This window comes from Schistocerca serialis, chromosome 7, assembly GCF_023864345.2.
Source record: "Schistocerca serialis cubense isolate TAMUIC-IGC-003099 chromosome 7, iqSchSeri2.2, whole genome shotgun sequence".
NCBI lineage: Eukaryota > Metazoa > Arthropoda > Insecta > Orthoptera > Acrididae > Schistocerca > Schistocerca serialis.
The window spans coordinates 277,062,270-277,087,816 of record NC_064644.1 but is presented as its reverse complement, the minus strand read 5'-3'; the positions used below and the strand labels follow the sequence as shown (position 1 = coordinate 277,087,816).

Sequence of the window (25,547 nt, the reverse complement as noted above, 5' to 3'; positions counted from 1 at the left end):
GTATCGGCGAGGACCATTCGCAACCGTCTCCATGAAGCTGGGCTACGGTCCCACACACCGTTAGGCCGTCTTCCGCTCACGCCCCAACATCGTGCAGCCCGCCTCCAGTGGTGTCGCGACAGGCGTGAATGGAGGGACGAATGGAGACGTTTCGTCTTCAGCGATGAGAGTCGCTTCTGCCTTGGTGCCAATGATGGTCGTATGCGTGTTTGGCGCCGTGCAGGCGAGCGCCACAATCAGGACTGCATACGACTGAGGCACACAGGGCCAACACCCGGCATCATGGTGTGGGGAGCGATCTCCTACACTGGCCGTACACCACTGGTGATCGTCGAGGGGACACTGAATAGTGCACGGTACATCCAAACCGTCATCGAACCCATCGTTCTACCATTCCTAGACCGGCAAGGGAACTTGCTGTTCCAACAGGACAATGCACGTCCGCATGTATCCCGTGCCGCCCAACGTGCTCTAGAAGGTGTAAGTCAACTACCCTGGCCAGCAAGATCTCCGGATCTGTCACCCATTGAGCATGTTTGGGACTGGATGAAGCGTCGTCTCACGCGGTCTGCACGTCCAGCACGAACGCTGGTCCAACTGAGGCGCCAGGTGGAAATGGAATGGCAAGCCGTTCCACAGGACTACATCCAGCATCTCTACGATCGTCTCCATGGGAGAATAGCAGCCTGCATTGCTGCGAAAGGTGGATATACACTGTACTAGTGCCGACATTGTGCATGTTCTGTTGCCTGTGTCTATGTGCCTGTGGTTCTGTCAGTGTGATCATGTGATGTATCTGACCCCAGGAATGTGTCAATAAAGTTTCCCCTTCCTGGGACAATGAATTCACGGTGTTCTTATTTCAATTTCCAGGAGTGTATTTATATATGGATGCACGTGTATGTACAAGTATACATGAGTGTATACATTGAAGATCCAAAGAAATTGGTACATCTGCCTAATATTGTGTAGGGCCCCCGCGAGCAGGCAAAGTGCCTCAACACGATGTGGCATGGACTCCAGTAATGGCTGCAGTAGTGCTGGAGGGAAATTACACCACGAATCCTGCAGGGCTGTCCATAAATCCGCAAGAGTACGAGGGGGTGGAGAACAGCACGTTACAAACTACTCCAGATATACTCAATAATGCTCATATCTGGGGAGTTTGATGGCCAGTGGAAGTGTTTAACGTCAGAAGAGTGTTCTTGAACCACTTTGTAGCAATTCTGGACGTGTGGGACGTCGCATTGTCCTGCTGGAATTGCCCAAGTCCGTCGGAATACACAATGCGCATCAATGGATGCAGGTGATCAGACAGGATGCTAAGGTATGGGTCACCTGTCAGAGTAGTATCTAGACGAATCAGGGGACCCATATCACTCCAACTGCACACGCCCCACACCATTACAGAGCCTCCACCAGCTTGACCAGACCCCTACTAATATGCTGGGGCCATGGATTCACGACAGAATTTGAAACGCGACCAGGCAGCATTTTTCCAGTCATCAACAGTCTAATATTGGTGTTGACGGGCTCAGGCGAGTCGTAAAGCTTTGTGTCGTGCAGTCATCAATGGTAGAAGAGTGGGCCTTCGGCTCCGAAAGCCCATATCCATGATGTTTCGTTGAATGGTTCACACGCTGACAATTGTTGATGTTATCCGCAGCAGTTTACGGAAGGGTTCCACTTTTGCCACGCTGAACGATTCTCTTCAGTAGTTGTTGGTCCCTTTCTTGCAGGATCCTTTTCCGGTGTCAGTGATGTGGGAGACCTGAAGTTTTACCTGATTTCTGATATTCACGGTACACTTGTGAAATTGTCGTACGGAAAATAGCCACTTCATCGCTACCTCGGACATGGTGTGTTCCATCGCTCGAGCGCTGACTATAACACCACGTGCAAACTCACTTAAATCTTGATAACCTGCTATTGTGGCAGCAGCAACCGATGTAACAACTGCCTCAGATACCTGCTACCTTATACGGATATTGTCGACCGTACCACCGTATTCTGCCTGTTTACGTATCTCCGTATTTGAATCGCATGCATGTTCCAATTTCTTTGGCGCTTCAGTTCATATGCATATATATATATATATATATATATATATATATATATATATATATATATATATATATTGCCTATTAGCTAGTAAGTTTCCCTTCTCTGTGATATAAAATTAAATATAGAGAACAGAAAACCAGTGAAGATAAGAGAGAAGCAAGGCAGTACACATTTCTTCAATCCTTAGGTTCCAGCACTTTTTTCTCTTTAATCTTGCTACGGATTTACAAGGTGTGGTTTCCTATCTGCGAATGAATCTATAACATTATGAACGTTCGTCAAACGTTTTGCTAGACGAAAAATCAAAATGTTGTCTACTAACGTTGTCTAACACGAGTAGCGCTCAAGACTGGTGGGGTTTCTCGATTTCATTGCGTCTGTCTTGTCACTGTCTGCTAGATAAAAGGAAATAGCTCCTTCCAATATTGCAGTAGTTGTAACACACAACAAAAAGGCGGGACTGTTTTGGCACAAATGGTCATTTTATGTACCTCTTTACCTAAATAACACGACAGCATATAATTCATGAAGTACCAATATCAAATGGACTATCAACATACCAGGGTCCTGGCACAGACATCTAAATACTGGGACAGCGACGTTAGAGAGGCTATCGAAATTCGTACCAGGGACACACACATCAACCGAGATTGAGGCTACAACCTCAGCAGAGCATGGGAACCAGCATTAAAAAGACGCTCAGCAAAGAAAACGAACGAGCGACTAAGGCGGACGAGGCAATTACACCGACACCACGACAGACGCCGACGCCAGCGTCTGACCGACCGCTGACGCGCGAGCTAGGACCGCAGGGAGAAAGCCTCGCTTGGGGAGGGGTTTTAAGACAGCCACCCACCCTCAGGAGCACCTGCGCTGTGGCTGCCGAAGCGTGAGGACGCTCTGCGCTGACGCTAACGTGGCTAACCCTTCGCTCGTGGCCGGTAGCGAGGGTTCACGCAGTCGGCTACTCGCCTAGCGTGTTCTCGCTCACCAGCGTTCTTCCAGAATTGACATCAGCCTGCAAGGGCCTTTAGGGACTCGGATGGCAAAATGCTCATGGCGTGACCCCCCTATCAAAGAAAGGAAAAATTTTCGTCGCTTTGTCGGCCGGGGTGGCCGAGCGGTTCTAGGCTATACAGTCTGGAACCGTGCGACCTCTACGGTCCCAGGTTCGAATCCTGCTTCGGGCATGGATGTGTATGATGTCCTCAGGTTAGTTAGGTTTAGGTAGTTCTAAGTTCTAGGGAACTGATGGCGTCAGAAGTTAAGTCCGATAGTGCCCAGAGCCATTTGAACCATTTTGTCGTCGCTTTCTAAAAAAGCAAAGTTGTCGTGTTGGAGCCCACGACATGGAGGAGGAGTCGAAACTAGATGATCGCTCTGGCGAGACGCAGGGTGTGGCAGATGACGGTCCAAGGGATATATCCCGGACACCGGCAACGTCTGACGCCTTATGGACGTGGAAATTTCCGAAAATCTTCGGCCCCGCGCCCGCACACTCTCAGGACGGAGACAACGCGCCGGCCGGAGTGGCCGAGCGGTTCTAGGCGCTACAGTCTGGCACCGCGCGTCCGCTACGGTCGCAGGTTCGAGTCCTGCCTCAGGCATGGATGTGCGTGTGTCCTTAGGTTAGTTAGGCTTAAGTAGTTCTAAGTTCTAGGAGACTGATGACCTCAGCAGTTAAGTCCCATAGTGCTCAGAGCCATGTGAACCATTTTTTGGAGACGACGCATCGAACCGCCGATCCCCCCTCACAAAGGAGGAAATTGCCCCCGCCATCGCCAGGCTGACCCCCGAGGAGAGTTGCATCTACATGCAACGTTTGGCCATGGGTACAGATTAGGACAGGGAGGGGGTACTCTCGAGGCTTCGGTCCTTGGTGCCCATGGATCGCGACATCCAAGCGCATGTCGCAGCCGTCACGACAGCTGCCGTGCCCTCAATCGCACCAGCCGACTACAGAAACAGCCACGCCCTCACCAACGTCCAATCTGACTACACTGGACAACGTCCAATCTTACTACACTGGACAAGCCTGCAGAGGTCGAGTAAACCTCACGGAAGCGCCCAGCCGCGGCCGAAGAGGACACTCTCTCCCCCCAGGCAAGTTCCGGTAGCGCCAGGCGGAAGAAGAGGAGGGTGCGTCGCAGGAAACCCGATAAAGAAGGCTTCATCGCGCCCTCCCGGCGTCACACAGCGAGAGCCAGGGCGTTCGAACTGGTGACGCCGGAACAGGTCAAGGCTGCAAGCCGGTATGCAGATCTGCCGGGAGTAGCCGAGACTGACGGGGAGGACCACATCGACCACGGCGACGAAACCGCTCCGCCGCCCGCCTCTGATCGCCATCCAGTGGCGCGAGAGCTATGGTGAGCTGAGGGAGAAGCTCTACTCAGTCGTAAAACTGCGAAAGATGATGGCGGGGACCGACACGTACAAGGTTAGAGCAGAATGCATAGAGGACCACTCCAAATTCGTGCTGCTCTGAGAAGTGGAACTACTTCACGCAGAACAAAATGTTCCAATGTGTGCGAAATCTTATGGGACATAACTGCTGAGGTCATCAGTCTCTTAGCTCACACACTACTTAACCTAAATTATCCTAAGAACAAACACACACACCCATGCCCGAGGGAGGAGTCGAACCTCCGCCGTGACCAGCCTCCACGCAGAGCACTGAACAGCTGAAGCAGCTGAAGGTCGTCTTTCGCCACCTGCCACTGAAGATGGAACCGGCGTTCCTACAGCAGCAGCCGGAGTAAATCGGCTTCCAGACCCGCCACGTCGGCCTGATGACGTCGCCCAGGACCCACAGGGACATGCCCTTGTTCATAGTGGTATTGGTTGACATCCGGGAAATTTTTCAGGTTGACAACATTGCCGACTTCAACGTAAAAGTCGAACAACTGCGTGCGAAAGACAAACGAGCCCAGTGCTTCGTCAGCACATGGATCACGTGGCAAAATATTGCAGGATGCCTGAGCGCTGCTGCAAGTGCGCCGAGGAGCACCAGTCGCGGGACTGCCCCAAGGAGAAAGAACTGCAACGGGGACCACGTCGCCTGTTTTCGAGGATGCGCCGCATTCAAGCACGGGAAGCGCGCCAGCCGCGTAAACCCCAGTCGCAGCTTCGCGGACGTCGCTAAGAGGAAGCCGGCCGCCCCCTCAGAGAGGCCAGAGCCGCTCGCAGGGGAGGCCGCACCGGCACCGCAGCCGTCGCAGCTGCCTTCGCCGGCGGCGTCGGCTGCAGTGGGGAGATCCGGCTTGCCGGCGCCCGCGGCTGCAAGGAGGGTTGCCGCCCGCGTAGGGCGTTCCCAGCACGCCGCTCCGCTGCCGACTACGGGAAACGTCGCGGTGGGGTCAAACCTTCCCGAAACAGCGAAGGAAGACACCACCGAGCTGGTCGCGCTTCTGCAGTCGCTCAGCGAGCTGATGACTCAGCTACCAGTGCTCGTGGGAGCAGTGACGGCGGCCCTCCACGCCACCGCCGAGAGAAGCCAGCCTTACAATGGGTAACGACCATATTTATGGGTTAACCAGTTGCACGTTCAACGCCAGGGAACTCCACACCCGGCAGGGCGAATTTCGCCAATTCCTATGGGACGAGGCAGTCGACATCTGCCTTTCGCGAGAGACCTTCCTCAAACCAGGGGTAGACGTGCGGGCAGCAAATTTTTGATGCTACTGATATGACAGAGCCACCCACGGGGGCGGCACTGCCATCTACGTTAAGTCACTGCGCCACCACCGGGTTCAACTGCCGGCGCTTAATGCACTGGAAGAAACAGGAGTGGCCGTCAACACCACCGCCGGAAAGATTCTTTTCGTGTCGATGTACCGGCAGCCTGGCAGACCACTAGACGAAGCTGACTGCGACGCCCTGCTGTCGTTGGAGGGGCGAGCTTTCATTGCCCGGGATTTCAGTGCGAAACACACCGAATGGAACTCGCGAACTGTCAACCGCAGCGGGCGCCGCCTCTCTCGCGCTGTTCACCGTGGGGCCGTTTGACCCCACGATCTTCCCTTTACGGCGACAACCGGACGTGCTCGATATTCCTCTTCTCAAGGGCATCAGGCAAATCGCGATCGCCGCGACGCGAAACGTCTTGTCCTCTCAACATGTACCGGTCATTTTTGTCCTCGAAGTGGTCGGTGCTTCTCTTCCAGAGAGCCATTCGAGCTGCCGCAGGCTGGACGCCAAGCGCTTTCGGACGAAAGCCTTCGAACTGCTCGAGGACGCGCCAAATCCCGTAGAGGTAGGGGCAAACGCCGCCCTAGCATTCTTCACCTGAAGAATACTCCGAGCAGCAGATGAAGCCAGGCCGAAACATCACCAAGGGCCACGAAATTTTTCGCGACAGCTACCGTGCCCTATTCTGGACGCGATCACCGAGAAGAACCGACTGTTTCGTGAATGGCATCTCACTCGCCAACCAACACGAAGGGCCGCTTAATCCGCATGAGACTGAAATTAAGGCAGCAGTCGATCAACAACGGAACCAGGAATGGGCAGACATTGTGTCTACCCTCAATACTGAGGATGGTAGTGCATGGAGGATGGTAAGAACCTTCCTACGCCGGAGACAGCGAATACGGCCCTTGCAGGTCGGGAACGACTTCGCCAGCGATCCGGACGCGAAACCAGCGTTCTGTCTGACGTATTCGCAGCAAACTTCACACTGGTTGCCGACGTCATCGACGTGGAGTACATACGGTAGGTCCACGAACAACTACCAACCTTCCGCGCCGCAAGGGAGGAAGGCGACGTTATCGAGCAGATAACGGAGGAAGAAGTTGCTGTGCAGCTTCACTCGCTGAACCCCAGGAAGGCTGGAGGTAGCGACAGCGTCACAAACATCCTGCTGATCAACCTTCCACTGGGACTACACCGGCAACTTGCCGATGTTTTCAACGAGATCCTCCGCTCAGGTGTCTACCCCTCTGCGTGGAAACACGCGGAGTTTGTGGTCATTCTGAAACCCGGCAAGGACCCACGTCAGGCAACCAGATACCGACCCATTAGCCTGTTCCCGACCCTCTCGAAGATTTTCGAGAGGCTGTACGCAAGAAGACTGATGGGCACGTCGCCCAGGAGGGCATCATCCAGGACGAGCAGTTCGAGTTTCGAGAAGAACATGCCACTTCCAACCAGCTCCTGCGGGTGGTAGAACAGGCGATTAGGGCACTGGAAACAAGGGAATACCTTGGGGCAGCGTTCTTCGACGTCTCCCGACCGTTTGACTCGGTGTGCTAAGACGGTCTCGAGTTCAAACTTTCTGAACAAGGGATACCGACGTCCCACATGACGCTACTGCGTTCGTACCTGTCTGAACGAACCTTCCACGTGAGGGCCGACGACGGTACGTCCACAGACCGGCAGATACGTGCAGGAGTTTATTTCAGCCAATAGGACATTTTGTGCCCGCTCCTGACGCCTGAAAGCTACACGCGAACATCATGAGCGTACCACGAGCATTTCACCTGATCAGCTGCATCGCTGGTCTTTTTGTATCCATCTGGAAATCCCCCAATGCTGTTTTCTAAAGAATTTCTCCATCGCAAGCAGCATTGGCCTGCTACCTACTCTCCTCGACGTATTGCCTGGTGCCTTCGTTGCCCCTCTCGCTGTGGGTCACGAATCTCTTTTTAGAAGCATTCCGTTGTACTCGGGCCGTGACGGCACAGCTCACGCCTGCCCCAAACTAAAACATTTCCTCCAGCAGCTTTTCCACCTTTTTTCTCATTGACATGCAGGATTCAGGTCCACTTTGTCAATACCGTCAAATTGAGTGTCATCCCCTTGCATTACATACTGTACATTTTGATAGGCGTATCAGCTCATTATCACCAAAATATGCCAGGTGACATATTCAGCTACTTGTTACGATTTGTATAAATCTCTCGTGTGAGGTGCGAAACTGATATTCATTCAAGCTGCCACCTTACAACTTGTTCTGGTTATTCCGTGCCTTGTTCTGTTGTGAAGAGACACTGATGCCTGTAGTACCCCAAGGATTCTTTAATTGATGTGCCATTACTACATTTTATTATTTTTTAGGAAAATTCTATGAAAATGGATACAAACTCATTAAGAAATATTATGAATTTAATTAGCATTAGGTTCATTGTAAAATTCATCCAAATTAACAATTTTTAAGCTTTCTTTAAGTCTTCAATAGTTAGCGTCACTGTTTTCTTAGAGTGTCTCCAAACTGTGTATGTAACTAAGTTGTATAATGTGACTAACTATGCCCCATGACCTGACAAAGTGTTTACCACTGGATAGGACCATGTCTCTTAACTTCTGCTTGTTGAACAAATACGGTAACTGTAGTGATATTACTATCTTGAGTAACTCGGGTAGGAAAATTTATGACACACCAAATCATAAGTGGATAAAAGCACCTCTAAATCAGCTTAATTCGAGAAATGTACACCAAAATGGCCACCGATTAATAATTCCTTCCTCCTGTCTGAAATATAGCACAAAAATTCATCAAAATTTCTCATGCAAATTTCCCAACTACCCTGTGAAAACCTGTATACTGTATCAATCACAAATGCTACATTTTCCTAAAGTATCTTATAAGCACATGCTTGTATGTCCTGAACTATACAGAATGTATGTATCCCTACATTTTTTTATTTATATGCCTTTTCTATAAATCTAACACCACATTCATTCAGATTGTCTCAACATGAATAAGCAGCTACCTTATAACCACATACATTAAGATTTTCTATCCCTGTGTTTATCTGGCGTTCAGAAAGACAAATGACATCAGTTTCATTCCAGCTGCTAAGCTCTTTCAAACAAATTAATTACTCATTTACTCTACTTTTATGTGACTACGTAGGCTTTCCCGGCGTAATAAGTCTTGAAAGTCTTTTCGGGTTTGCTGCCGGATCCTAAAATCAACTTGACTCGATATTTCGGCGATCCAACTGTTCGCCATCTTCAGGAAATGCTGCTTCTGCTGATGAGTCCCGCTGAGAACTGACGGAAGATTGCAATTCGACGTCCTATATAGGCCACCGTTCAGTACACGGCGCATGCGCCGCCCATCACGGTTTCTGACTTCCAAAACAGGGAGGTGGCGCCGCCCTTGGTGAAACACTGCTGGCAACGATATATCGCAATCAAGGCCGCATCGAAGAACGTTCAGTTTTGATGCGAGATAATACAGGATTCCACGTTTTGCTAAGAGGAAACCCATTGTCCCTGTTGATTAAATTATCAGCCAACCTAATTTCGATCGCCTCTTTATACACACTATTCAAAAAACCGGAAATGTTGGCAATTACAACAGTTTCCTCAAATTTCATTTTATGTCTCTCCTTCAGGCAGTGTTCTGCTACGGCCGATTTTTCCGGCTGTTGTAGCCTCGTGTGACGGCGATGTTCCACACACCTGTCATTCACTGTGCGAATAGAACGGCCAACGTAAGCTTTCCCACATTGACACGGGATTTTGTACACCCCGGGTTTCTTAAGTCCCAAATCATCCTTCACAGATCCGAGCAGAGCCCTAATCTTAGAGGGTGGACGGAACACACTCTTAATGTTAAAACTCCTTAAAATTCGTCCAATCTTAAACTATAAGCCTCCAGCATAAGGAAGAAAGGCCACAGTTCTATGTTCCTCTTCGGACACCTCCGGAGACGGTCCAAATTCCATAGCCCGACGAATCTGTTTCTCGGTGTATCCATTTTCCTTAAAAACAGTCATCAAATGCTCAAGTTCTTGGGTTAAGCTGTCTGCGTCGGAAATGGCATATGCTCTCCGTACCAAAGTCCTAAGGACGCCACTACGTTGGTGTGGTGGATGACAACTCTTAGGGTGCAGATACAAATCTGTGTGTGTCGGCTTTCGGTGAACGCTGTGTCCCAAAGTTCCATCTGGTTTTGTATAAACCATAACGTCTAAAAATGGAAGCATCCCATCATTTTCAACCTCCATAGTAATTTTGATACGGGGATGAAGACAGTTGAAGTGGTCCAAAAACCTGTTAAGAGCATCACGTCCATGCGGCCATACGAAGAAGGTATCGTCCACGTATCTCCAGAAGCACGTTGGTTGCAAAGCTGAAGTCCTCAGTGCCATAGCCTCGAAGCCTCGAAGTCCTCCATAAATAAATTGGCGACTATGGGTGACAAAGGACTACCCATAGCCACTCCGTCATTCTGTTCAAAAATGTTACCGTTAAATAAAAAAAAAAAAAATACGTGGAGGTCAGCACATGACGACAAAGCTTCACCCGCTCTTCATCCAGTTTTTCACTGATCAAACTAAGGGACTCTTCCAGAGGAACTCATGTAAATAGGGATACCACATCGAAACTCACTAACAGATCTGAAGGACTCAACTTCAAAGATCCCAATCGTCGAATAAAATCCACCGAACTGGATATATGGTGTTCACATTTGCCAACAAATGGACTGAGAGCAGATGATAAATACTTTGCCAGGTTATAGGTCGGTGCACCCAAATTACTAACAATAGGGCGTAGAGGAACCCCTTCCTTATGCAACTTAGGCAAACCATACAACCTAGGCGGAACGGCAGCACCAGGATGAAGTTTCTTACGTAAATCATCTGATAACGAACTCTTTTTCAGCAGTGAAAGTGTCTTACGTTTGATCCTTTCTGTGGGGTCATTAGATAGTCTTCTGTACGCCGGGTCGTTGAGAAGTAAATCCATTTTTAGGACATAATCATCCCCCCGCATCATTACAACCGTGGCATTCCCCTTGTCAGCTGGTAAAACTACTACTTCATCATCATTCTTAAGGGAACGAATGGCTGCTCTCTCTGCGGAAGAGATGTTATCCCGCAGTGGTCGAGCCCGACGTAATGTGTGCGACACTTCTTGCCTTATTTCCTCTGCTTGAACACAGTTACTCAGAAGTACCATTAATTTCTAGATTCTAATATGGCAGATTAGTGCAGTAGATTTAAGCTCTACAAATAAAGGTTTGACCTTTTATTAGAAAAATTCATTAATGGCAACATGATCAAATTTATCCCTTCAAGATGGAGCTTCACCATTAATGGAGCAACTATCATTCTTCCATGATCATACTATGGTCGTATTATTATTAATTACAGTAATTGTAGGTTATGCCCTAAGTTATATATTATTCATTGCCTATACAAACCGAAACATACTTCACGGACATTTAATTGAAACAATCTGAACAGCACTACCAGCAATTACACTAATTTTTATTGCACTCCCATCATTACGACTACTATATTTACTTGGTGATTCAGTAGACGCAATAATCACAATTAAAACAATTGGACGACAATGATACTGAAGATATGAATATTCAGACTTTATAGATGTAGAATTTGACACTTATATAACACCAGAACAAGATCTAGAAAACGACGGATTTCGACTTCTAGATGTAGATAACCGAACAATTCTACCAATAAATACGGAAGTACGAGTATTAACAAGAGCATCAGACGTTCTACACTCATGAGCAGTACCTGCATTAGGGGTTAAAATTGACGCAACGCCAGGTCGACTAAACCAAGGAACATTTACAATAAACCAGCCTGGACTGTTCTTTGGACAATGCTCAGAAATCTGTGGAGCAAACCACAGATTTATACCAAGTGTAATTGAAAGAACTTCAGTAAATTTATTTATCAAGTGATTATCTAAGATAATCTAAGGAGTTAGTTAAAATGTATAACATTAGAGTGTCAATCTAAAATAACTAAATAATTAGTACACCTAGAAATACATCAGATGACTGAAAGTAAGTAATGGTCTCTTAAACCAAAAAATAGTAAATTAACGACTACTTCTGATGGGGAAATTTAATCCAAATCCCTCAAATATCCCCTCTCATATGATTCTCCCTATTCATTATATTTTCGACTACATTAATTTTATTTAATCAAATAAACTTTTTCTCATTTAAACCAAATCTTATTAAAAGAGCAGAAAAAAGAACAATTGATATAAAAAACTTGAATTGAAAATGATAACAAACTTATTTTCAACATTTAATCCATCAACTAATATCTTCAATTTATCATTAAATTGAACTAGAACATTCTTAGGATTATTATTAATCCCATCAATGTTTTGACTTACACCATCACGAATTAATATTATTTGAAATAAACTAAACTTAACCTTACATAACGAATTTAAAACATTACTAGGACCAAAATCATTTAATGGAACAACATTCATCTTCATTTCAATCTTTATTATAATACTATTTAATAATTTCATAGGGTTATTCCCTTACATCTTTACTAGAACAAGACATTTAGCATTAACATTTGCAATTGCTTTACCTATATGATTAAGATTTATGTTATTTGGATGAATTAATCATACAAATCATATATTTACACACCTTGTTCCTCAAGGAACACCACCTGCATTAATATCATTTATAGTATTAATTGAAACAATTAGAAGTGTCACTCGACCAGGTACGCTAGCAGTACGACTAGCAGCAAATATAATTGCAGGACACTTACTATTAACATTATTAGGAAATACAGGACCATCTATAGCAATAAACTTAATTTCACTATTGATTATTGGACAAATACTTCTGTTAATTCTAGAATCAGCAGTAGCAATAATTCAAGCTTATGTTTTCTCAATTTTAAGAACTTTATATTCTAGAGAAGTATACTAAACTTATGTTAACAACTCACTCAAACCACCCATTCCACTTAGTAGATTACAGACCTTGACCATTAACAGGAGCAATTGGAGCAATAGTTCCAGTATCAGGATTAGCAAAATGATTTCACCTATTTAACATTAACTTATTTATAATCGGATTTGGAATTACCCTACTAACTATAATCCAATGATGACGAGATGTAGTACGAAAAGGAACATACCAAGGACTACATACGGGATTTGTATCAATTGGATTACGATGAGGAATAATTTTATTTATTGCATCAGAAGTACTATTCTTTGTTTCATTTTTCTGAGCATTTTTTAGAAGAAGACTAGCACCTACTATTGAACTAGGGATATTATGACCCCCAATAGGAATTCAACCTTTTAATCCTATACAAATTCCACTACTTAATACAGCTATTCTTTTGGCATCAGGAGTAACAGTAACATGAGCACATCATACTTTAATCTATCATCTAATCATACTCAAGCATTACAAGGACTATTCTTCACAGTACTACTAGGACTATACTTCACTATACTTCAAGCATACGAATATTGAGAAGCACCATTCACCATTGCAGATGCAGTTTATGGATCAACATTCTTTGTTGCAACAGGATTTCATGGTCTACATGTAATTATCAGAACAATTTTCTTATCAACATGTCTACTTCGACATTCAATGAACCAATTCTCACCAAGACACCACTTTGGATTTGAAGCAGCAGCATGGTACTGACACTTTGTAGACGTAGCATGATTATTCTTATACATCTCTATTTATTGATGAGGTAGATAATTGTTTTTCTAGTATAAATAGTACATTTGACTTCCAATCAAAAAGCTTGATATAAATCAAGAAAAACAATCCTAATTTTATCTACAAGAATTTTTATTAGATTTATTATTCCAATAATTGTTATAATCCTTGCAACAACATTATCAAAAAAATTAATTAATGACTGAGAAAAAAGATCACCATTTGAGTGTGGATTTGACCCAAAAAGATCAGCACAAATACCATTCTCACTTGGATTCTTCCTAATCGCAGTAATTTTCTTAATTTTTGATGTAGAAATCGCACTAATCCTCCCAATTGTAATTATTTTTAAAACTTCAGACATTATAATCTGAACAGTATCTACAATATTTTTATTATAGTATTACTAGGTGGATTATACCATGAATGAAATCAAGGAGGCTTACAATGAGCAGAATAAAGGGTTGTAGTTAACTATAACATTTGGGTTGCATTCAAAAAGTATTGATATAATCAATCAACCTTAAATAGAATAAGAAGCGAAATATTGCAGTCAGTTTCGACCTGGAAGGTTGGTAAATAAAATACCCTTATTCTTATTAATTGAAGCCAAAAAGAGGCGTATTACTGTTAATAATATAATTGAACTATAAAGTTCCAATTAAGGAAATGTAAAGCCAATATGAAAGCTGCTAACTTTTTATATTAGCGGTTAAACTCCGTTAACATTTCTAAAATGTATATAGTTTAAATAAAACATTACATTTTCACTGTAAAAATAATATATGTATATTTATAAATACCTAAAAGTAAAAATACTTCCTTAACATCTTCAGTGTCACGCTCTAATTATAAGCTATTTAAGTAAAAGAAAAATAATACCACCAAAATAAATATTCAAAAAATAAAAGTTAAAAGATAAATCTTAAAATTAGAATCATATCAACCTTGCATATAACTAATTAAATAAATAAATTATCTATATAAACCTTGGCCACCAAATAACTCACCTCAACCATAATCAAATGATTTAGATGAATAATAACCCAATTTTAAAGGAACATATCTAATAAACTTAGTTGAAATAAAAGGTATAAACCACATAGAACCAGCAAATCTGACAAAAGAAAGTATACTTAAAGAGAATAAATTTTGAGAAAAATCAAAATTAGAAATAAGAAAACCCAAATAAGCACCCAAAACAATTACAGTAAAAGTTAAAAACTTTAAATAATAAGGCAAGGCAATCACATGAGGAACCGGAAAAATTAACCAAGACCAAAGACTACCACCAAAAACAGCAACAAACAATAAACCAATTATACCAAACGAAATATAATAACCCTTATCATCAAAAGAAAATCTAGAATAAAAATTATTATCACCAGATATTGAATAACAAAAAAGACGAAAAGAATAAGAAGCAGTTAAACCAGTAGAAAAGAAATAAAGAAAAAAATCAAACAATTAATTCATCTTAAAGAAACCATTTCAAGAATTAAATCCTTTGAATAAAAACCTGCTAAAAATGGTATACCACACAAAGACAAACTAGAAACATTAAAACAAACTGAAGTTAAAGGCATAAAATTAACAATTGAACCTATAAAACGAATATCTTGAGAATCCTTTAAATTATGAATTATTGAACCTGCACACATAAACAATAAAGCCTTAAATAAAGCATGAGCTAATAAATGAAAAAATGCAAGTTTTGGGTAACCCATAGCCAAAATTCTTATTATTAAACCAAGTTGTCTTAAAGTAGAAAGAGCAATAATTTTCTTTAAATCAAATTCAAAATTTGCTCCCATCCCAGCCATAAATATAGTTATACAACCAATTAAAAGTAAAAATCAACCACAATTATAAGTATCTAATATTGGTCTGAAACGAATTAATAAATAAACCCCAGCAGTAACAAGAGTAGAAGAATGAACCAAAGCAGAAACAGGAGTAGGAGCAGCCATAGCAGCAGGAAGTCAAGAAGAAAAGGGAATTTGAGCTCTTTTAGTTATAGCTGCTAAAACAATTAATATAGTAATAAGCTTTATTTGAACAGAACTAGAAATAAAATCTTAATAATAAATATAATTTCAAACACCAAAATTCAATATTCAAGCAATAGAAATTAAAATAGCAACATCACCAATACGATTAGAAAGTGCAGTTAACATACCCGCACTATAAGATTTCACATTTTGATAATAAATAACTAAACAATAAGAAACTAAACCTAAACCATCCCATCCCAATAAAATTCTAATCAAATTAGGACTAATAACTAAAAACCTATAGAAAGAATAAATATTAAAACAATAATAATAAAACGATTTATATTTTTTTCTCCCGATATATTATCCTCTCTATAATAAATAACCAAAGAAGAAATATACATAACAAAAGACATAAAAATAAGAGACATTCAATCCAAAATTAAAGTCATAACAACCATAGAACCATTTAAATTAAAAAGTTCTCATTCAACAAAAACTCTATAATCAATTATTAAATAATAAATACCCAAAATTAAAATTATAGTTCTAGAAAAAAATAAGGAAAAAAACTCAAAGAACAAATAGAAAACAAATTCACAGCCTAAGATGAAAAATTCATATCATTGATTCCACAAAACAGCATTTTTAATTAAAATACTTAAGCAACCTAAACAAAAAAATACTCTCCCTTTAAACAAAGAATATTTAAAGGCAATCAATGTAAAAGTAAAAGATGATATTCACGAAAATAACCAAGAGAACAAGTATAAACACCAGAATAATAATTACCATGCTGAGAATAAGAATACATATATAAAGTATAAACAGCTCTAAAAAAAGACAAAAAAATTAAAGCAAAAAATCTAAAAAAAGATCAAGACATAATTCTATTTAATAATCTAAGTTCACCAACCAAATTCAAAGAAGGAGGAGCAGCTATATTAGATGATCTCAAAAGGAATCATCATAAAGCCATTCTTGGTATCTAATTAATTATACCCTTGTTAATTAATAATCTTTGTCTACCTAAACGCTCATAAATAATATTAGATAAACAAAATAAACCAGAAGAACACAAACCATGACCAACCATTAAAGAAAGAGAACCTATACAACCTCATCAATTCATAGTTATCAATCCTCCAATAACCATTCTTATATGAGCAACAGAAGAATATGCAATTAAAGACTTCAAATCAACCTGACGAAAACAAATAAATCTAACAATAACCCCACCAGATAAACCTAAAGACAATCAAAAATAATTAAACTTTAAACCCAAATAAGAAATAACCTTCATAACACGGAAAATACCGTAACCACCTAACTTAAATAAAACACCAGCAAGAATCATTCTACCTGAAATAGGGGCCTCAACATGAGCCTTAGGAAGCCATAAATGAACTAAAAATATCGGCATCTTAACTAAAAAAGCAAGAATTATAAATACATAAAATATAAAATAATAAGAACCAAAATCAACCAATAAAGGAAAATATAAAGTATTAGAAAAATCATGAACCCTAAATAAAACTAACAATAAAGGCAATCTAGCAACCAGAGTATAAAAAATTAAATAAACACCAGCCTGTAAACGTTCAGGTTGATAGCCTCAACCTAAAATTAAAAGTAAAGTAGGAACCAATCTAGCCTCAAAAAAAATATAGAAAGAAAGAAGACTCAATCTAGCAAACGAACAATAAAGCATAATCATTAAAATTAAAACTATAAAGACAAAAAAATTAGAATGATAAGAACTTAAATAAACTGAACCTCTAGCAGTAATTATTAAAGAACAAATTCAAAAACTAAGCAAAATCAAACTAAAAGAAAAATAATCAATACCAAAATAATATCTAATCATATTCAAATCTGCATATGAATAAACGCAAATCATAAAAACAATACTAGACAGAAACATTAAAGAATGAACCAACCATCAACAATTATTAACCAAACAAAAAGGGATCAAAAAAATAGTTATAAATAAATACTTTAGCATAAAGATAAACCAAAAGAATTAAAAAAATCATTCCCATGAGAACGAATTATTGAAACTAAAATAGAAAGACCTAAAGCACCTTCACAAACAGAAAAAACCAAAAAAATAACAGGAAAAAAATAATCATAATCCAACTCAATAAGAAAAACAATAACCAATATAAATAAAGAAAGAACAATATATTCTAATCTCAAAAGAACCATTAATAAATGCTTACGTTTAGAAGAAAAAACATAAACACCAGCAAAATAAATCAATAAAGAAGTAAAGACAGAGAATATAAACATTAGTTTTAACAGTTTAAAAAAAACGCCGGTCTTGTAAACCGGAAATAAGTCCAGCCCCCACTTTTAAAACTTCAGAGGTGAAAAAGCTTTCCATCAGTGGTCCCCAAAACCGATATTTTTAATAAACTAACCCCTGAAATGATCAAAATAATAATTATATCGCTATCTAACGTAATAAATATTAATTTTATTAAATTAAGACACCCAATATCAATAATGCTTTTCATTATCCTTCAAACTTCTCTAGTTGGACTAATAACAGGAACAATAATGGAAAGATATTGATTATCATATATTTTATTTTTAACTTTTCTTGGTGGTATATTAGTTCTATTTATTTATATTATGAGAATTGCATCAAACGAGATATTTCAACCTAAATCAATTACGATAATTATTACCTTAACAATATGAATATTTATCATATCAATTATTTTAGATATAACAATATTTATAGACTTTTTCAAAAATACTGAAACTATAAGTATTGACAATTCAATCAATTAACAAGAAATAACAATATCTTTAGAAAAACTATATAACAGACCAACATTCATTATCACAATAATAATAATTATTTATTTATTTTTAGCACTATTAGCAGTTGTTAAAATCACCAATATTAACCAGGGGCATATTTGTAAAATAAGATAATTTACTAATGAATAAACCCTTACGATTGAGACATCCTTTAATTAAAATCATTAATAACTCTTTAGTTGATTTACCTGCACCAACAAATATTTCATTTTGATGGAATTTAGGGTCCCTACTAGGGTTATGTTTAGTAATTCAAATTGTAACTGGACTATTTTTAGCTATACATTATACATCAAATATTAAAATAGCATTTAGTAGTGTAGTTCACATCTGCCGAGACGTAAATAATGGCTGAATTATTCGAACCTTACATGCAAATGGAGCTTCTATATTTTTTATTTGTATTTATTTACATGTCGGATGAGGAATTTACTACGGATCTTACATATACATACACACCTGAATAATTGGTACAGTAATCCTATTCTTAGTTATAGCAATTGCATTTATAGGGTATGTTTTACCTTGAGGTCAAATATCATTCTGAGGTGCGACAGTAATTACTAATTTATTATCAGCAATTCCATATTTAGGAACAGATTTAGTTCAATGAGTATTGGGAGGGTTTGCTGTTGATAATGCAACATTAAATCGATTCTTTACATTCCATTTTGTACTACCGTTTATTATTGCTGCAATGGCAGCAATCCATTTATTCTTCCTCCACCAAACAGGGTCTAATAACCCCTTAGGCCTAAATGGAGATATTGAAAAAATCCCGTGTCAATGTGGGAAAACTTACGTTGGCCGTTCTATTCGCACAGTGAATGACAGGTGTGTGGAACATCGCCGTCACACGAGCCTACAACAGCCGGAAAAATCGGCCGTAGCAGAACACTGCCTGAAGGAGAGACATAAAATGAAATTTGAGGAAACTGTTGTAATTGCCAACATTTCCGGTTTTTTGAATAGTGTGTATAAAGAGGCGATCGAAATTAGGTTGGCTGATAATTTAATCAACAGGGACAATGGGTTTCCTCTTAGCAAAACGTGGAATCCTGTATTATCTCGCATCAAAACTGAACGTTCTTCGATGCGGCCTTGATTGCAATATATCGTTGCCAGCAGTGTTTCACCAAGGGCGGCGCCACCTCCCTGTTTTGGAAGTCAGAAACCGTGATGGGCGGCGCATGCGCCGTGTACTGAACGGTGGCCTATATAGGACGTCGAATTGCAATCTTCCGTCAGTTCTCAGCGGGACTCACCAGCAGAAGCAGCATTTCCTGAAGATGGCGAACAGTTGGATCGCCGAAATATCGAGTCAAGTTGATTTTAGGATCCGGCAGCAAACCCGAAAAGACTTTCAAGACTCTACTTTTAACCTCCATAATATTCTGATGAAGCAACTGATTTCATTTTCCCTCAGTTATTATAAAATGAATTACCGTCTCTCTCAATGTTTCATGATTCTCTGAAATCTGTATTTGTCCTTATGCCAGGGTCTCCCATGGCCATTTTAACCACAAGGATTTTCCTTTATGTAGCTGTAGCCTCCTTTCTGTTTTTTCTACATTCAGGTATAGGCCACGAGAAAATATGACTACCTTCTACAGCAATCACTGGAACAGCACCAATGTGAGACTTTGCATCCATCTAAAGGAGCCGACACAGCTCTGTGTTTACTCGCTCTACAGCAGAGTTAAGCTAGGATTGGCCATAGTACCACAGAAATTCCATAAAACCAACATTTATGAGCTGCATAGCTGCTCCTATTTCGTCCATGTCAACCCTAGTATTGTATTTTTCGATTCTTGCCAGGCTGTCTCCAGCTCCTCCAACTATCAGTACCTCACCTTCTTTTTAAAATCCCTACAAATTTGTGTTAGGTTTTCAATTATGTAGCTAAGGCTAGCACTTCGTTTCAGAAGTTTGTGACCTCTAACTCTGCTACTAAGTTTTCCTATAGCTGCTGGTCTACACCCCTCCAACGGTTGCAACCTAGCAGCAGAAATTTTTTTTTCTATTTTGTTTTCATCCGACTTGTCTATTAGATTCTTAGCATTGTTCTATTGTGCCCTAACTTTCTCCACATCTGTAAGGGCCCCTTCCTTACCTAATTCTGACAGGAAGTGAAGTCCATTGCTTAATAAGTTTCGAATACGCTAGTAAAATTTTCCCCCGTTCACCCTCTGTTTGCTGCCTTTCCCCAGCATCATGTCTCTTTTTCATCCTTCAGGTGTGATAGTTAAATTTTCGTGGTTTCTAACTCTAGCTGTAGGACACAAAGGTTCACGTGCCTTTCCTCCGTTTCTGGAATAATCTAAAATTCCATGGATGAGCCACATCGATCACCTCATACTCTTCCCCACTACAATAGCTCCAGTGAAATCCTACCATGCAATGTCCCCGGCAAATTACCTGTTTAACCAATCTAAGACATCATCTACACTTTTCACAGAAGGGTTGTTGGTTTCATCGCTGGATACTATGACACAACCGATAAACGAATTTTTGTTACTCTTTTCGTACGATTCTCGCGCATGAGTATAGACCTAAAATTAAGACTGTAGATGCAGAAATAAAAATACTCTTTTTCACCGTTTTACTTTGCTTTTCACGACAATAACACTTACGCCAATGTAATTACGCTTCAATATATTTACAACAACTAGAAATGTGTATTTGTAGTTTATAATCTATCATTTACGTAATTATTTATGACACTGGAATGCCCAACGAGCTTGCGGGCGCACTACTGCAACTCACGCATTTCTGACTCTTCACATAAAGTTTATTCGGTGACTTTCATTTGTGTTAATCAGGTGAAACACCTCTATTAGTCTGAATACAGTTCATGAGCCACACAGCATGGATACATGTAATGGATGAGATCGAAACGTAATGTAAGCGAACATGTTCGTCTGTTACAGAACAAGAACTTATTTCTGTACCTTATTGCACAGGACATGGGTTCCAGTGCTGCATGTGTGGTGCTGTTGCTGGTGACAGCTCTGGTGGCGGAGGACGTTCAGGCAGTCACCCGCCAGGACGTGCGTGACTTTTTGAATAACCGCCCTTTTATGAGTGGTTTATTTTCCTGTCTCATGAATTACGGGCGATGCAGCTACATCACACAGAAAATAAAAGGTAAAGGTATACCCAGCTGGTAAATTCGTAGACTAATCCGCAATACATCGCACGCACACGCGCACTAGCATGAAAATATAAGTATCACAAGCAGTCCATCAGCTTCACCTGTACCAAGAAACATCGACGTCTACTTTTTGTATCAGTTGCCGGAGAGTAGCTCACGGAATATAGACAGTTTTTGCATTATACACTGTTGTCCAAATTAAAGCAACAAACGGATATTTTGTAAGGTCACGTTTATTTTGCTACAAACCAGCATAAAGAGGTGATAGTAAAGTGGAAATAATGTAGAGAAAACAGAAGGTGAACAACTGCAACATGCATAGAGGTACACAATCATGTTCCTCGTTTTTTCCAACTTGTCGGATTTGCATACACGTTCTGACATCTGGTTAATGTGTTGTTCAGTATGGGGTGTGACCATCTAATAACGACGGGGTGTACTGGAAACGATGTCATCAGTCTCGTGTTGAGGCAATAACACTCGTTCTCATTGCAGAGCAGCTCGCAACTCGTGGAGAGTGGTTGGTGGATGGTGATGTGATGCAACCCGTCTCCCAAGCACATCCCGATTCAAATCGGGAGAGCGAGCAGGCCACGCCGTACGTCAAATATGTCCAGTTTCCAAGGAAACATCAAACACCCGTGCTTTATGTGGTCGAGCATTATCTTTCATCAGTGCGAAGTCTGGGCTCACAGCTCCTCGCAACAACCACACATTACATTCCAAGATCTCGTCACTATGCCTGACAGCAGTTAAACCTTGCTGATTCACCAATACAATTTCATAAAGAGATGTTCGACTGGTCAACTTAATCCCTGCCCACACCATTACGGATCCTGCTCGATATCACTCTTTCCACAATGTTTGGGCCAGGAAATTGTGTTCCATGTTCATTCCAGACAAAATCTGGATTCATCTGTGACAAGAATATTGGCCCACTGTTGGACCGTCCAGATGGCGTGTTGACGACTCCACTCTATTCTCTTCAGTGAAGACGCGTCAGAAGTACACATACAGCACGTCTCCAACAATAAACACCACTCTGACGACGCCTTCTGTACACCGTTTGCCTCGATGCAGCACGTCCAGTGGAGGCTGCAAGGTCAGATGCTCGTTGCTGTGTAGTACTAAGGCGGTACCGTCGTGCCCTTACAGAAAAAACCGGTCCTCTCTTTTTATGTCACACGTGTCGGCCCTGCCCTGGTCTTTGGGGTACAGTTTCGGTCTTTATGAAATGCCGCCACGTCCGAGATACAACATAACGATTCACATTAAGCCATCTGGCTTCCATTCTTCCTATGGCCCTCCACCGCAGGAAGTCTGGTAGGCGTGTTCTCTGTGCCATACTGCACCGTCTGTGGCTGTATACACGGCGATTGTGGATGTGGGACTACTCGGCAATCACTACCACGTTTGAGAGGTGCCCTGACGCAACCGTTGGCGTGGTTGTCCGTTGACATGAATGCTACCTTCCGTGCAGAACACAATCGTACGGACATCTGTTCACAATTTGTATGGTTATATCGTGAATTACATACCGGACGGGGAAATAGAGGTTTGTTGCTCTAATTTTGGACGCCAATGTACATTATACTGTGACTAAATTCTACCACAATGGATTACCACAAATATTTAAGAATATGGAATTTTAAGCGGTAGATTCCTACAAAAAAAGGTATGTCAAATTCACTGCAAGACTTTCGCCACGTCCTGCCAGCCAATTCTGCAGAACGTAGGACGTTTTCACTGTTACGACATTCTCTCGCTTGGTTTGCATGTGATGCTTTCAAAACTGTTAAAAGGCCAATGCGCTCCGTTTTGATGACGTCGCTGCATATCTTCATAGTGTCATCATTCTTGTATTACTTAGTTTACTGTACTTCCTGCTTACCGTTTGTGGGCAAGAAATAGCTCCACAGGTACTAACATGTTATTAATTGTAAATATGTATGCCCTGTATAGCGCAATTGTCCTGCTACCTGTATAATTACCGTTTCAAGAAAACAGTTCCAACATGACTATTGTACTGTGTTGTTAGGACCTCACTCTAGCTCAAGTATTGTTCCTGTTTGGCTTCCCTAAAGCAGCCTGCTGGAATCAAGTAGTTCTACGGTCAACTATTTGCTTCTAAGCAAATGCTACCTCAGTGAATATTGCGTACCAGAACAGCTGTCAATAAATACCGTTACTACTCTGTTTTCGTGAAAGTAATCGACGTACAATATATATTCCTCACAGAGTATGCTGACACAATAGCTCCGTATTTAGCAATTATATACAATCGCTCGCTCACAGAAAGATCCCTATCTAAAGACTGGAAAATTGCTCAAGTTACGCCAATACCCTACATTAGCGCTGAATTACACGCCCATATCACTAACGGCGATTTGCGGTAGGGTTTTGGAAGATATAGTGTATTCGAACATTATGAAGTACCTCGAAGACAACGATTTATTGACACATTCAGCACGGATTCAGAAAATATCGTTCTTGAGAAACACAACTAGCTCTTTATACTCACAAAGTAATGAGTGCTATCGACAGGGGATGTCAAACTGATTGCATATTTTTAGATTTCCAGAAGGCTTTAGACATCGCTCCTCACAAGCGTCTTCTAACCAAACTGCGTGCCTATGGAATATCGCCTCAGTTGTGCGACTGGATTCGTGATTTCTGTCAGAAATGTCACAGTTCGTAGTAATAGACGGAAAGTCATCGAGTAAAACAGAAGTAATATCCCGCGTTCGCTAAGGAAGTGTTATAGGCCTCTGTTGTTTCTTATCTATATTAACGACACAGAAGACAATCTGAGCAGCCGTCTTAGATTGTTTGCATATGATGCTGTCATTTACCGTCTCGTAAAGTCATAAGATGACCAAAACTAATTGCAAAATGATTTAGGTAAGATATCTGTATGGTGCGAAAAGTGGCAATTGGCCCTAAATAGAGAGAAGTGTGAAGGTATTCACATGAGTACTAAAAGAAATCCTCTAAATTTCGATTACGCGAGAAGTCACACGAATTTTAAGGATGTAAATTCAACTAAATACTTCAGGAATACAATTACAAATAACCTAAATTGGCATGATCACATAGATAAAGTTGTGGGTAGACCAAACCAAAGACTGCGATTCATTGGTAGAACACTTAGAAGGAGCAACTGGTCTACTAAAGAAACTACTTACACCACGCTTGTCCACCCTATTCTGGAGTATTGCTGTGCGGTGTGGCATCTGCATCAAGTGGGGCTGCCGAATCACATCGAAAAAGTACAAAGAAGTTCAGCTCGTTTTGTATTATCGCGAAATAGGGGAGATAGTGCCAGAGACATGATACGTAGATTGGAGTGGCAATCATCAAAACAAAAACGTTTTTCGTTGCGACGAGATCTTCCCATGAAATTTCAATCACCAGTTTTCTCCTCCGATTTCGAAAACATTCTGTTGGCACCCACCTGCATAGAGAGAAATGATCGTCACCATAAAATAAGAGAAATCGGGACTCGCACAGAAAAATTTAAGTGCTCGGTTTTCCCGTGCGCCGTTAGAAAGTGCAACATCAGAGAGACAAATTATAGGCCGTTCATTGAACCCTCTGCCAGAGTAATCACGTAGATGTAGGCGTACATTCATAAACAATCTTTCTTTATATAGCAAATTACACTGTTTTGCAGAGAAACACGCGCACTCAGTCAATCCCACGCACAATTGCAGTTGCGTCCGACTTCTTGGACACTGAGGTGGTCAGCAATAAAACAGTGAAGTAGATCGCTCTGAATAAGTAACACTTTATTAATTACGGCAAAACTTATCTTTTCTCGCCAAGCTGGGCTGTAGCTATGAAACTACATACGCGGAAGTAGGGATCAGAACACACTAAATGATCTTCGATTACTGAGGGGGGAACTGATACAAGTTCAGAATGGACGTGCTGCTGTTTCAGTACAGTCACTAGAAAACGAAGTTCGTAGACACTTGTTGACACAATTCTGATGGCGCTGGCGCATAGGTACACTTCACAGGAGACGAAGTCTCTTCACTCCCCGGCGGTGGACGCAGGCTGTGTCACAGCT

At 41.3% G+C, this 25,547-nt stretch overlaps 1 long non-coding RNA gene across 1 annotated transcript in view; it reads left to right on the top strand.

The window, feature by feature from the left end:
* The window catches only part of LOC126412673 (uncharacterized), a 50,644-nt gene that overhangs the window by 6,508 nt on the left and 18,589 nt on the right, over positions 1-25,547 (top strand). The window contains exon 2 of the long non-coding RNA XR_007575328.1: positions 21,285-21,468. This is a non-coding gene — a long non-coding RNA (uncharacterized LOC126412673). The remainder of the gene's footprint in view (positions 1-21,284; positions 21,469-25,547) is intronic.